The following is a 15,361-nucleotide window of genomic DNA, read 5'->3' as shown; positions in this document are numbered from 1 at the left end:
ACTTTCATAACGATCGATAAGAATGAGAAGCAAAGTGGGAAGACCTTGGATGTTCCGGGATCAGGAAACAAATTGCTCCTCCCAGTTGGAGATCACCGGAGGAGGGAAGATCGTTCGAAGAGGAAAACGAAATCAAATCCATCATGAAAGTCCGTGACGCAGAAACAGTACACATATATGAAATAAATATTAAAGCTCCTTCATGGTTAAGCGTACTTCCATTGATACCTGTAGCCAGTAAGGCCATCATTGAAACAAAGCGAAAAGATGAAAAGGAAAAAAAGAAGTGATCTCGAATAGTGTAATACATCTAAGAGGCGCTTATTTATAGTACTGTACATATTTTGAAAACGATTAACTACAGGATGAGGGACAAGTATTTTCAGAGGCTTTAGGTATAGTACGGGTTTAAGAACTAGCAGAGGAGAATTAACCAGCACTCTTGATGGAATTCTCACAGAATTGAAAATAATGATATAACAACCAGTCCCATCAGCTCCTAATATTAGGGAAAGCCTTATTTCAATTTTAAGATGGGTGACCTCTAATCTCCATTTGGCAATCGTTAGGATTCTTAATTAAAATGTACTACTTCGAGACATCGCATTCTGTTTTACAAGCCCAACAAAAACCTGTATGTATAAGACAACACAACAGAAAACCTGTATGTACAAATCACTATTTATAGTGGATAACTTACCGTCAAACTGAGTCTGGTAATCCCGGCCATCTCCATTTTCATCCATCAGGATCCGTAATCCGTGCGATGGTTATTATTTTAAACTGTGGACTTTCAAGTCATGGAACAAAGAGGGGAAAGGAGATAAAAGGAATTAAAATCCTAAGGCGCAGTTCTGTTCATGAAGAAATGACGGTTCAAAGGCACGTCATACCTTGTCGCCTGAGCATACACCAAAACGAAGCGGCACTGCGGCACATGACCGACCATCACGATTGCACAACAGTTGCTATAGCGACAGCCATGCTCAGCTTCTGACGGAAGGCGGTTGATACCTCAAGATTTCTTGCTCCAGAGGATGCCATTTTTTTCTCCCGTGTGCGTTCGTGTTAGCCGTGCGGCGGCGAGCGTAGTACGAACGGCGAGTACACGCCGCACTCCAACATCACACGCTTCCGCAGGCGAACTTCAGCCTCACGCTCTCCTCTTGTTTTTTTTTTTTTCCTCCTCGCTTCTTGTTTTTTGTTTTGTTCTTTTTTTTTTTTAATGAAGCATCGTAATGATCAGTGCACAGCTCTCAGCAAGGTGGCAAAGGATAGGTTCATGACAGAAAGGCGGTGGAGGTCGTAGACCACATTTAGTATGAATACAGACGGCACCGACAGGTCTTCTATCATCGCTGAAGCCGCTAGCAACAGGCCATCCTTCCGCACTGAAACTGTCGGCAACACTGAACAGCGTTCATTCCGTTCGTTATCCGGAGCAGCCGACAAACTGTGGCGCCCTCCAACGGTACTTTATCTGATTTGAGTATAAGCAGGAGGAAAACTTGATGGCATACTGTTTCTTTGAATCTAATATTGAGCTAAATTCACAGACTCAGAGTATATGAATCACGTTATATAAATCTGAAGTGATTATAATTAAAAATTACATTATTTTATAAATGAAGTGAAGCGATGTACGAACTATAGTCGCTCGTCTAGTGCCGTGCTTGTACACCACGAGCTTACTCTGACATCGGCGAACAAAGCTATCAACGAACAGGTGAGTTAAAATTGTTTATTTCCACAAGATGGCGCCACAGTCAGATATTAATGTGGGAAAGCTACCTTTCGTTCAGCATGGAATTGTTAAAGGTTGGGGAATTTGATCCTCATTATCTGTGGGATGCAAGAGTTCAGATGGGTTGCGATTTTTTTTACGCTGTACCGCACATTTTTTTTTTTATCTGTTGAAAGCCATTTTGCGGTCATATCTCCCAAAGTCAAACTAATAATGTATACCAAAAAGAATAATGGTCACTTTATTAATCAGAAAATAACATGATGCCAATCTTGCTACCCTGAACAAATGAGTGAAAGGATCAGTACATTAAAGCTTCAAATAATATTACAGTTTTATTACAACTAAGCAGCAGTTATTCATCGATGGTGATGAACAATATATCTTTATTGCAATCAGCTAAAATAAGTAAATTCTACATGTATGCTTGATGCAATGCCCATAACAGCAAAAATGCTAGGGATTTAACATAGAAACGAATTAAACTCTAACAACAAAAAAATAAGTTGTAAACACATGAAAACAGGTTGGGTTTTTTTTTTTTTTTTTTACAATATCAACAAACCAATCAAGGAAAAGTAGTGACAGTCACTCGGTTGAAGATAAGAGCTGCTCCCTGATGATACGTCTTCTGTAGGCTTTGTCATTAATAAATTTCTTGTAGTCGGCATCCATATCTTGGACGTTTTAGAGCATCTCCATTGGCAGGAATCTGTCGCCCTTCCTGAGCCTCCACGCCACGGACTGTAAAGAAGGGAGGGGCCCTTAAGGGTCTCGGGGGGGATTCTTAAACTACAAGGCTGCCAAAAACTTGGCGTGTAGATTTCACCCACTATCACTTTAATGGTGACGAGTCAGCGAAGGATGAAGATACGTTCTGAGACTTTTCTGTAGTTTAGTTATTGTTATTATTTTGGTTTTTAGGAGCATTAGCAACTAAGGCCATATTGCTCCGGGTATATGCGGTGGTCATTCCCTGACCTTTCCGCATCCTCCGTATTTAGTGGTGACGAGCTCGAACCCCGGTCTAATCAAGAAGCGTGTGCTACGCTCTGCTGCACCTTCCCACATGGCTACGGAGGCGCCTCCTCTGTGGTTTAGAAGTTTGGTCATTTCTGAAGTATCTGTGAGGGGTGGAAGCTTGTGCTTGAAGCGCACCCAACGAAGAAGCCAGTACTCATTAGATGACATGGTTTTTAGCGTGGTTTTTGCTGCCGACGCTCAGATTTCAGATCAGTAGGCAATGACTGGCTGAAGAAACTGGTAAATATATTGAATGGTGTACTGGAATTCTGTGACATGAAGGAGGTGTTGTTTGGCAAGCCATCTGGATCGGCAGACCTTGTTGTGAATATCTGCCACATGGTGTTTAAAGCTTAGGGTCAAAATGACCCTGAGATCTCGGTGCTTGGTTACTGGAGGGATGGAGGTTCCATGGATTTTCAGGTTTAGTTGAGTTGGGTGTGATTTGAGTGAGAACACCAATTGTGCAGATTTATTTGGGTTAATCTGGAGAGAGAACTGTGGTAAAAAAAAAAAAAAAAAAAGGTAAAGTGCCGCCATTATCAACCCACTGCAGGATGGAAGCCTCCTCAACAATTCATGCTGAGAGAACTGTGCTAAATACGTAACTAGAGCTTTAAGGTGTTGTTGATGGTGTCGGAGCAGTCTCAGGTTGGTCGGTCCCACGGATCCGAAAAAGGAGCTTCAAATCATCTGTGTACCTGAGAAAATCCATTTCCTGGCATTAAAGAACAACTGTTCTTTAATGCCAGGAAATTCTTTAATAACCAGGATTATTAAAGTACAACTGTTCTTTAATGCCAGGAAATTCTTTAATAACCAGGATTATTAAAGTACAACTGTTCTTTAATAATCCCATTTAATAGCGCAGGGATAGAAAAGGATCCATTTCAAAGACCACAAAACAGAGAGAGGGAATAATAATAATAAAAAAAGGACATGTATTTAAAAGGGTCTAATCCTATACATGTTCTCCACAGATAAGGCATGGTTGTTACCGTAAAAGAATAGGTGAAATGGGATTGCGCTGGATCAAAAAAGACCTTTCTGAGGAAGATCGAATTTACCCAGGCTGCTGAATAAGCGAGTATCCTTGCCAGCGATGCTGCCTTGTTTTTAGAAGTAATGATTTGCTTGTCCCAGGTCAGTTTGCTGTCGAGCAAGATTCTGCATTTCGTGTCCTTGATCATTTCTAAATAACGAGTGACCGTCGCCGAGCGGTCTTTTGAAGATATTTCCCCGAAAATTCCTATAGTTCAAATGGAGAGAGAGAATAAATAGTCTGGAGATATGGGAAACCAGGGGAAAAATTTGTTAAAATGGCACTTTTATAGCGTTGTCTTCACTATTTTAACACATTTCCTTGAATCGTAGAGATTACGGATTCTTTTGATTATGAATATCCTTAGCGAAACTCATATAAGAACATTACTTAAACAACTTATTGACAAAGACAAATACATGGCTGTAACTATAAAGTACCGCGCCCACCCACAACAACTAACAAAGGAAGGAGCGATTTCTTTTTTTCTTTTTTTTAAAGAGAGATTGGATAATTATCTAATTGTCCAAGCCTTAAATTTATGGAGTCTCTTAGACCCAACGTGACGGAATTTTACGTCAGTGCTCCTTTAAGAAGCAGCATAACAACTGTTAAGTATCTTCAACAGAGGTGAAGGTTAAAAAATAAAATAAGGACTTGATTAAGGAACGTATGCTTGTGGAAAGTATACGTTCCTTAATCAAGAAGTTTCCGCGACTGAGTGGATTAATCACTCGCCAACCATTTCGAAAGATTTGGTCTCAAGCTCAGTCAATGATTGGGACCCTAAGCCTTAACCATACTTCGATATATACAATAATACATTTGTCTCCCAAAAAATATTCTTTGCATAGACTCTCGCACACTACACGAATCTTTGGGCATTCCAGTCGACCTTCTCCAGAACTGTGTTTATTATCATCGTTATTTTATTTTTCTGTTTACTATTCAGCGAGAGTATGTTAGTCACAGAATTACAAAATATTAAAAAAGAAAAAGACATTACTTTACTTTGAAACTTTATAAACACAACAGTGAGAGAAATCCAGAAGGCTAAGTGGCCAAGATATCCTGCTAGCATGAAATATCGCCTATAAATAAACGGATTTAATACTCTCAACGCTTGTATAACGCTGTGAATCCCTATCCCTTAGGTCACGAATAAAATGAATAGATATTAATTTATTTTTTCATTTATTCTTTTGGAACATATACGTTCCTAAATCATGAAGTTTCCGTTACTGAGAGAATTAATCATTCGCCATCCATTTCGAAAGATTAGGGCTAAAGCTCAGTCAATGATTGGGACTCTGAGCCAAAAGCCGTTTTTTTTTTTTTTTAGGAACATTAGCAACTAAGGCCATATTGCTCCCGGTATATGCGGTGGTTATTCCCTGACCTTTCCGCATCCTCCGTATTTGGTGGTCATGAGATCGAACCACGGTCTAATCAAGAAGCGTATGCTACGCACTGCTGCTCCTGCCCACCTGGCTACGGAGGCGCCAAAAAAGCCGGTGTAGGCTTTCCCGTAATTCTCTGGGTTTTTCATTCCACATCCACAGTTAGGAGATACAAGCTTATGTCTGGTCTGTGTTGTCTTGGAGCTCTCATCCCTTAAGGCTTAACGTAATAGCATGAGCAATACACTTATTTGAGAAAACATGAAATAAAATAATTTCGTAATGTATAAATTCAAGAAAATTCTTGTGGCCTTTTTATTTTATTTTTTTAATTTTCCACCCCCCCTTCATTTTTTCTGCCCAAATTTCTAATATTCCAGTGTTAATAGTTAATAATTTCGTCCAGTCTATTTTCTTCACCATTTCCTTCTTTCTCATGTGAATATCGCTCCATTAATTCCTCGGTTCCAAGAAACCTGCAACGTGGCAAAGCTTCCTAATTTCTCCAATCACATGCGACTATTTCAGGAAAATAGTTTCTGAATCTCCCTCTCTCCTCTTCCTAATGCTCAAACTTTTACAGAATTCTAAAAACCTAATAGTTATTACACTTTGTTAAACTTCCTTTAATGCTCAAGTATTAAAACTGTGTCAAGCGAAGTCAACTTCAAAATCCATCGCTCGTATTCAATATATTTTACATGTTTATTAGTGAAAAATTGATACAGCTAAATAAGAAATAATTTCTCTCATTGAAAATTATTTTCATTTTTTTCTTTATCTGTACACAAAATAAGATCGGTAACGAGACTATTCATTCCAAGCTAGGTAGACCACCATTAAGGAACAGAGTATGACGAAAATTTAAACGGACAGCGAGAGAAAATTGAAAAGGCATCCTTAATAAACTAACTTGAGAGACAACTGGAAGACATCGAATAAGTGCACACCAACAACCCTCCGAACACCACTTCAAGGAACAAGTTACTATGCAACGCAGCTACTAGTAAGCTGAAGCTTTTTCTCAGCAATGCAAGTCAGTGTCTATCCTAGCGAAAAGAAGGAATGCATTGGACAATGGCAGTGACAAACATGATTTGCAGTAATGAACCATGCCACAAGAGGTGTGATACTACAGGCATCAGATGGAATCTGGGTCTATATGAATAAATGTTTCGTTTATTCTCTAAATAGCAGAGGCCAGAAGAGAACAGATTCGCTCAGATGGTTCCCACTACACCAACTTCCTCTATATCAACGATGAAGATTCAGAGTGGCAGTGTGATGGTATCGGCCTGTTTACGTGGTTTAGATTTGATCCACAGCATCATCCATCCATCCATCCATGAAATCATCGGTGCAGCTTTTCGTTGCGACATTATGAAAAAGCCTGACTTAGCTACATTATGGTAATTCTTTGGAGACGGACAGTATTTGTATCAACATGACAACGGCACAAAAAGTTCAGTATAATAGCGATTTAAGGTAAACAAGACGGTTAACTTGCAATTTCCAGCCAATATAGTCTATACCTGAATCCAAATAAACAGCTTTGCGTTGTTTTGTAAAACAACTGAAAGTTATAACAACACATCTCAGTTAAAGTCTAGAATTAATTGCAGCCTTAGGAGTGGAATGTGGAGCAAGGTTCCAATCTCTACGTACAAAAAAAGAAGTATAAAATGTCTTCCGACGAAAGGTTATTAATATCATTAATGCCCAGTGGAGTAATACTTGATATTAACATTTTTCCCCTAACCGGAATTTTTTCCCCATTTAGTGTTCCGATACATGCTGGAGGATAGTATACACATTAAAATAATCACTTTAAGACAGATGCGACCCCCCCCCCCCTCTCTCTCTCTTATGATTGAGTGACTCAACTGAAATTCTGCTAACAGGTATGAAATACAACAAAGCGTGTTTGCTTGAATTACACACCAGAAATAATGGATGGAGTTGAACTGGCCTTTATATAATGGTTTTAATAAAGGAAGTTATTTCTAAAGAAAATTAGCTAAAATTAGAAAAACTTTAATCTAGATTTTTTTTTTATGCCTTTGTTATCGAGATCGCATTAACGCACAAAAACATAGACGTTTTGAAAGAACAGATATCTTAATAAATGATTCCAAGTATTAGTGAATAAAGGGCGGATGAAACCCATTAAATTTCATAGAAACCATGATAGGAGGATTTTCTGTGAAATTCGATTTTCTTTCTACACAGCTGGATAGTTGAATGCATGCTGTATAATTGGCTGTAGAAGAACTCCTTTTCAAAACTCCCACAGAACTTATTCGTAAAGAGTAGCATGGTGGCCTACCATTAAAGAAAGTGAACAAACTAAAGCTTCCCAACTTACCAATTGAATTCTACCTTAATGGTGAATGGATTTTTTTAGTAATATTCTGACTTTATGTTACATTTCACTATCGAAATGGATTCCATTTTATGTAAGGTTTCATTAAAATCTTTGAGTCTTTTTTTCTCCTCCCCTCTAAATTTAGTTATAGAGCCTAAAGAGTAACCCCACACTACCCCCGCCCAACCACTTTCATTTAACAAAAAAAATGACACAATCATACCTGCATAACCATTATGATCGCGCTGGCTAGGTATGTTACAGTGCCAAATATTCATATCACAAATATCAATACGAAATTCAATCAACGAAAGCGAAATTTCTGGCGGAAAATTTCGCTTTCATGTGACTGAATATGAAAGAAGATTTAAAAGATAAACTTGAATAATTCTTGGATTGTTGGTGGTGATGGTTTCTGGAGCATCAGTATCTCAGACCACATTGCAGCAGTGTATTATGTCTGTATACGTATGTGCTCTAGGGGTCGATCTGCACATTGTGTGATCTTAAAAAAAAATAAAATAAAATCCCTCCCTCCGTCTGAAATTGGCTAACTACAGAATGCTGCGTCTGTCATCAGCAATAGCCTTATTCACCATATCTAGTACTGTCAATACTTTCATTTCGTAGTAGGAAACAGCTCCTCAAAGGGATCGAGATTAATGTCTGCAGAGGTCAAGTATACTAACGAGGAGGTACTGAGAATAATCACAGGAAATGCCTGCAAGTCTGGTTTCAATAATGGAAGTGTGGCAACAGAAGAAACTACTTTGGAGTAGTGATGGGCACAATCCAAGGTCAACTGATTATCTCAATTATTACAAATCATTCGAATATGCCCGTTACTACTTTGCAGGCAGCGCATGGAACAAATGCCGGAACTTTGATTACTACTACTACGTAAGCCTGGTACCAACAGACAATAAAATTGTAATACTGTAAATAATTTCAAAATTTAATTAAAAGAACAATTCAATCGTCTTCATATCTCACACAATAACTAAGTGATTTCGCAAATATCTTTCCATTAGCAATGTAAACAATTTCGCGATACGCCGCCAATGATCTCTCAACTAACCGTCCTCTTTCTGGAAACCTACCTTGTTATAGCTCAGTTATCTAAAATTCATTAACCTGTGAAAAAAGAATTGTGTGATCTCATCTGCTAAAGTTACAAAATCTGATTATTAAAATCTATGTTACCTACTTGTAGGCTGTCCGAGTGAAAGTTTTGACAGCGAATGTTTCGAAATAGGGGAATCCGTTGGTTTGCAACTTATAATTATCCTAGAACTCGTTTTCACTAAGGAGCCTAACTGTGTCAAAAACTTGAGTGGGGGGACCAATAGGAGGCAGTGACGATAATAACATAAAATGGGTTGTAGGGTATAAAGTAGTCAAAAATAAAGACCAGAGATTCAATTTCAAAAGACGGGACTATCACGTGAGATTTTTCTTGGGCTCGATCAACTACAGTGAATACAAATACACTATGGGAAAATGTTCAAGGGTTTTTATCCTCGAATCATAAACGTATTCTTACCAGTGGTCAAATTTCATAAATATACAATTCCAGGTGAAGTTAAGAGTGCGACTGAACGAAAGAAATAAGATGGGACAGTTACAGAAAATCACGGGATTACAATTTGTATGAGCATTATACAAGGGAATATGTAACAAAGTCACTAACGGGCTAAGACGGGCAAAAGCTAATTATGAGAAAGCTAGCAAAGAGAGCTAAGAAGTTCTTGGCATACGTGAATACCGGAAAGAAGAGAATAAGTCCAATAAGTCCCTTAACTGGTTGAAATGGACGGTCCATAAAAGGCCCCACAGAAATGGTAGATAAGCTGAACAGTTATTTCATCGATATTTTCAGTCGAAAGCAAGCTCGAAACTCTGGGAAATGTTAAGGTATCACGCTGCTATAAGATAAACAATAGAGCGATCTCAGAGCAGCGTTTTTTAGGAAAAGATACGAGAAAATGGGGGATAAGGGTCCAAAGTAAGATGATATGTATTCAGTTGTAATTAAAAAGCCACCATATGAGTGTATAAAACCGTTGGGAATGTTAATGAGAGAATCATTACACTCTAGGAAGATTCCATGGAACTGGATAAGTGTCATTGTCTACCAGATGCAAAGAATTGGTGCTAAAGAGATACGTGACTATAGGCCAGTGAGTTTGACATCTGTGAGGGAAGATCATGGAGTCTATCGTTAAGGATGCGATTTAGAACCATTTTGACAAGAAAGGTATCGTGAATAGATCCTAACATGGATTCGTTAAGGGGAGATCATGCCTGTAATCTGATCAATTACTATATGTAGCCATTAAAGAGCTGGTAACAATTTTGATATTATATATCTAGACTTTAGTAAAGCTGTTGATACTGTCCCTCACTGAAGGCTATTACTGCTAGCAGGATCCTACGCTAGATCGCAGGCTGGGTAAAGACAGGCGTGGAGAGAGAGTAGCTTTTCCTTCCTAGATATTTTGGAACCCTAACTGAAGCTAATCCCGTAATGGGTTACTGCTTTCCCTAAGCATGCAAAGCCACAAGAGCAAAAAAAGAATTTAGTCCGATCTCTATGTGCTCTTCCTTACTAAAGTTTCAAGACAAACTTATCTTGAAATCAATTTCCAGACAAATTTCCGGGTAGTGAATTGACTAAAGTCAATTCACTATTACACTCAGAACATTCAAATGAAATGTGAATTTAACTCACGATTTACACTAGTTTTACAACATGGCAAAAAACAAAAAAAAAAAAAAAAAAATCTTAATTTCTTCTCTATCTGAGGACTAGTTGTTACTGGTCTTCCGATATATTCTTTTTATACTCCCCGAATTACATAAGGTCATCAGGCCTTATGTAATTCGGGAGTTTACAAGATAGAAAGAATACAACACAGTACCGTACTGAGTAGTCACGCCAGCTTGACCACTGAACTCCGGTGGCCAAACCATTACTAGATCTCAGGACTCCTGTTGTAGGAATAGTACATTTGAAAAATTATTGAGAGAGATATGAAGATCGAAAACGATACCACGCTGTCACGAAGTTGGGACGAGAAGTTAGGGGTCACGAAATTTTTCGTATAGGAAGAATGAATATAAATAGATTAAAAGAATTTATTGATGGAAGTGACGTTCTTACAAGGATGCCAACTCTAGTTAATATTTGCATTATGACTGTGCATTCAATGGATTCTAGGGGGGGGGGGGAATTTTATCCAGTAGGTTCGGTTTTAAACAACCCAACCTACCAGATCCTGCCTTTTCACTTTTAACAGAGGGAACACTTATAGAAACACTATATATAGTATGCAAAACAAAGTAGAGTAAATTTATCAAATAGCCTAAACGGCATGGGAGCTTCGTACTCAAACACACGCGAGAGGAAACAGGGATGCTAATAAGACGAGAATACTGCATTGAGCAATTATTTTTAATTGTTCGCTTTAAAAGAAAACAAAATGAAAGGTGTAACCGCTTCAGACCAATGATTTGTACAGAGTTAAAAAATAAAAATAAAAAAACATCAAAAATTCCCTAATTCAGTATAGCAAGTGTTCTTAACATTTGTCTCAACGGAACAATAAACATAGTAGTCTGAAAACTTGTAAGATACCAAAGAATCAATGAAGTCCATAAATTTCAAAGGTAGTTCAGTTCGTATGTAATTTAATAAATTATATTCATGGACTATGAAGTAAACATAGTTTCGGCTAAAGGTTAACTACTGCTTTACACTACTGAGCTAAAACATTCTTTACAAACATACCCACAAATCACTTTTTTTTTTTTTTTTGGTTCGGGAAATGTATTTTTTTTTGCGGATGCAAAAAAGTCCGTTTATTTACATCATTTAACCATTAACATAATAATTTTGACAAGAAATACAATCATTAACGTTATTTATCAGTTATATGGGCTTGAATTAATGAAAAAATGCATGTGATACCGCACTCTCGCGCTGACTACTCCGCTACACTTTTTTTTTTTTTTAGAAGCATTCAAATAACAGATACAAAAAAGCGCTTCTTCAATGAAAAATAAACCATGAATCATACCCGCTTTAACGTAGAGTAGGTTCATCACTGAAGAGGGACACTGTCAATAAAGAAAACAAATACTTAGCAATAGTCAAGACAGTATGTAGACTTGAAATTCAGGGATGGGCTTTAAGTTTTATTTTGTTTATTATTATTATTTTTTTTTCCAACTATTATGACAGTGGTCAATATAAGTTCGACTGAGATGTCACTACCTTTTGATTCATATAGATATGTAGAACCAAAACAGGAATTTAAAAGTACATTGTATTTTTTTTTTTACATTTGGGTACGTTTATCAGCAAACATATTTTCAAAAGTCTTTTTCTGATGATCTGGCTTTTAGGAAAATATCGTTTCGCAATGTGATAATTTCATTTTCAAGTAATATATTCTCCATGTGAAAAATCTCAGCGGTTTTTTCTGCAATTTCTTTTGTATCTAAGTCGACATTAAATGGATAAGAAATATATTGAACAATGTCTTCAACTGTTTTAAACTCACTGAATCGGGTTTTAAAATCATCCACAACTTTCTCAATTTCAGAAACATATTTCTCATTATTAAATTAAAAACAGGATAATTTTGCAAATGATCTCGCATATTTGCAAAATGGTCGATTTTTTTTTTCTTTGAGAGCCTTAGCCATTGCCAAAAATTGATATTTTATATGCAGAAATACTACTAATCATATCACCCACATTTTTTTCCCTTGTAATTTCAAATTCAGATAACTTAATTTATTGGTAAAATCTGCCAAAAAAGCCAGATCACACAACCACTCCGTATCTTGTAGCCGCTAATAATCATCTCCCCTTTGATCAACATTATTTTTTTATTTCATTCAGCAACTTCGAAATCTCTGTAGAAACTTACTCCGACTCAGCCACTTCACATCTGCGTGTAATATCAGATCTGGTTCATTTTCATCGATTTGCATTTTGAATAGTCTACTTTGAAGAGATTGTCTTCTGATGAAATTCACGATTTTGAAAGCTGTCCATAATACTTTTAGTATTTAATATTTTGCTGGCTAACACTTGTTGGTGGATGATACCGTGGTAACTAAAAAAAAAAAAAAAAAAAAAAAAATTGGGAATTCATCATCCTTTTGGCACAATGCGATGAATCCGTAAAGATTCCCTGTCAACATTGCTTTAGCTCCATCTGTTGTTATTAATACGAGCTTAAATAGTGGTAATTTAATTTTTTCAATAAAATTTTTTAATGCGTTAAATATATCAATACCTCTAATTCTTTCTTTTAACGAAACCATACCCAGCAGTTCTTCTCTAGTGGCGGAATCATCGAAAACCATACGAATAACAATTAGCAATTGAGCTATATCACTGATGTCTGTAGATTCGTCAAGTTGTAAAGGACACACGATTAGCAATACGAGCACGTAATTGCTCACATTTTCACTCATTTTTTCGATGCGTCGCATCACAGTATTTCGAGATAATTGCAAATCTTGAAGAGCACTTTTAATTTCATTTTTGTTCTTAAAATTTTCAAAAAGAGAATCTGGTATTTCTAAAAATTCGTCATTGATGAATAGACTCAGAAAATGGTCGGTATTTTTTTGCAAAAAGATGACTCATTTTAAATGATGCTACAGTTACTGCTTTAGATTGTAAATTAGGAGTTACGAAAAAAAAATTGTTGTGCGAATAATTTGGATAAGTTCTTTTAATTTATTTTTTTCTAAGGTCACCTATTAGGCAGAAAATCCGATTGGTATTTACCATGGAGTGCGATGAAGTGCCTTTCTAAATTTCCTTTTTTTTGGGTATAGCCACGGAAGCATTGAAAATCAAATAACATTTTTCTTTTATCATTACAAAAAAGTATTATAGTTCCCACTCTTGATGAAAATGATACGTTTTATTCTTTTTCGTAGTATTCATTTTAAATCAAAGGGTATTAAATTAACGAATAAATACTGCCCAGTTATTAATATTAATTAAGCTAAATAAGAATTCGACACACACTATGCTCTCCACGACGTAACTGTGTGAATTTTCACTAGACAAGCATAGTGGCTGCGCGGCGACAAGAGTAGTCATGTGGTTCAACAGATTTGTAATACGAGTATGCAGTGGGACGCATAATAATAATAACATTTAGATTTTGACTAATCTATTTTTTTATATATATTTTAAAATTCGTCGTGATCGACCGAAATTAAAGCCGCGATCGACTTGTTGGCCACCCCCCTGCTATATGCCATGAAAGAAATACTTAAAGTTCAAAAGGATACTCAGGTAGCATATAGTGCTAAAATAAGCAGAATTTACTAGAAGACTCAACGAATCGTTAATTTGAATGTACTTCAAGCAACAAATTTTCTAACACGCTCCTCTTAATTAAACAAAAAAAAAAAAAAAAAAACATCGAAAAGAAACATGTACAAGAAAAACTCGTAAATGCCGTTTACTATGAAAGGTGAACTAAGATATAACGAGGAAAGAAATCACTAACATGCTAACTTGCTCTACAGCTGGAGAACTGATTAAACCCAGCTACTGCCAGAAACACCAAGTCGCATGAATTTAAGAACATTTTATGGAAAAACAAAATCCATAAAAAAAAAAAAAAAACCGCTGCCGTGAGACTACTGCTTTGAATTGACTCGCTATTAATACCACATTCATGTACAGCACTTCTCATAAGCAAAGTATGCTATTTTTGTTGTAAAGCAGCCCCATCTCCCAGACAGCACTTTCTGTGCCAGTTATTATCTCATTTTTAAGGGAAGGGGAACACACACACCATAATAAGGGTGTTTTATTCGTCCAGATAATAGCGGGCAAAACAGTTATAACAACGAAGAAACAGAGTGGTGCGTGATAGTATAATGATTTCGCACTGTCACTAATTGGGATAAGTCTCGGTTCATCCCGTTGGAGACAAAATCTTAGATGACTATTCAATCACAGCTGTACTTAGCCAATATTAAATAAATGTAAGACGTTAAAATTTTCCCTCTAAGTTTTTCAACGTTTTTTTTTTTTTTTTTTTAATCCTCACAACATACTAATCGGACAGTAAACACACATTTGTACACACGGACTAGCGCATAATGCCAAAGTAATCAGCAAGCCAAAAATTCCCAAACAACATAAACAATAAAAATTTCAGCTAATAAATACTGTAGATACGCATTACATAATTAGCAACTCATTTGTAATTTCAGCATAGAGGAAGCGAATGGTAAAAACGTTCGTGAATAGTTTGAACCGCTAAGGTAGAGAGAGTATATCTTGCTTCTCGATCAATGTTACTCCCTTCGCAGCCACCCAACGACATGGAAATATTCCATCCCACGTCCCATCTCCAATTGCACCCATTATGATATGTCTTGATTCGCAAGCAGTATCATCACATACTACGAAACGGCCTGCCGATCGATCAGTCATTGTCAAGACAAGCATGTTTTTCAATCCGCGGAAAATACTACTCGTCCCGATGCCGTGTCGCAGAGAGAGAGAGAGAGAGAGAGAGAGAGAGAGAGAGAGAGAGAGAGAGAGAGAGACCAGTTCGGAGAGAAACTAGGGCAGAAAGGTTTTAGGGGAAGGGAAAGGAATGCAGACCTATCCTTTTACCAAGATCTTCAGCAACATGGCGTTACTATGGTTACGAGTTCGTCTAATTACGCTATGTTGTCTGGAAGGTGGTTAAGCACTTTGTGGAGTCACGGGTCATTGTCTTGACATTACCTGT

The 15,361-nt window shown here is 37.0% G+C and overlaps 1 protein-coding gene across 4 annotated transcripts in view; it reads right to left on the bottom strand.

The window, feature by feature from the left end:
- LOC150080768 (plexin-A2-like) overlaps nt 1-15,361 on the bottom strand; it is a 1,384,718-nt gene that overhangs the window by 760,203 nt on the left and 609,154 nt on the right. The window contains exon 1 of one of the 4 annotated variants that reach the window (XM_090381173.1): nt 701-833. The exons of the other annotated variants lie outside the window; for them this stretch is intronic. The gene's annotated coding sequence lies outside the window, so the exon portion shown is untranslated. Of the gene's footprint in view, nt 1-700; nt 834-15,361 lie in introns of those variants that run through there. 4 annotated transcript variants of the gene reach the window in all.

This window comes from Mastigoproctus giganteus, chromosome 9, assembly GCF_048544385.1.
Source record: "Mastigoproctus giganteus isolate SK-2022 chromosome 9, ASM4854438v1, whole genome shotgun sequence".
Lineage (NCBI taxonomy): Eukaryota > Metazoa > Arthropoda > Arachnida > Uropygi > Thelyphonidae > Mastigoproctus > Mastigoproctus giganteus.
The sequence above is the reverse complement of the archived record's forward strand: the minus strand, read 5'-3'. Positions and strand labels throughout refer to the sequence as shown.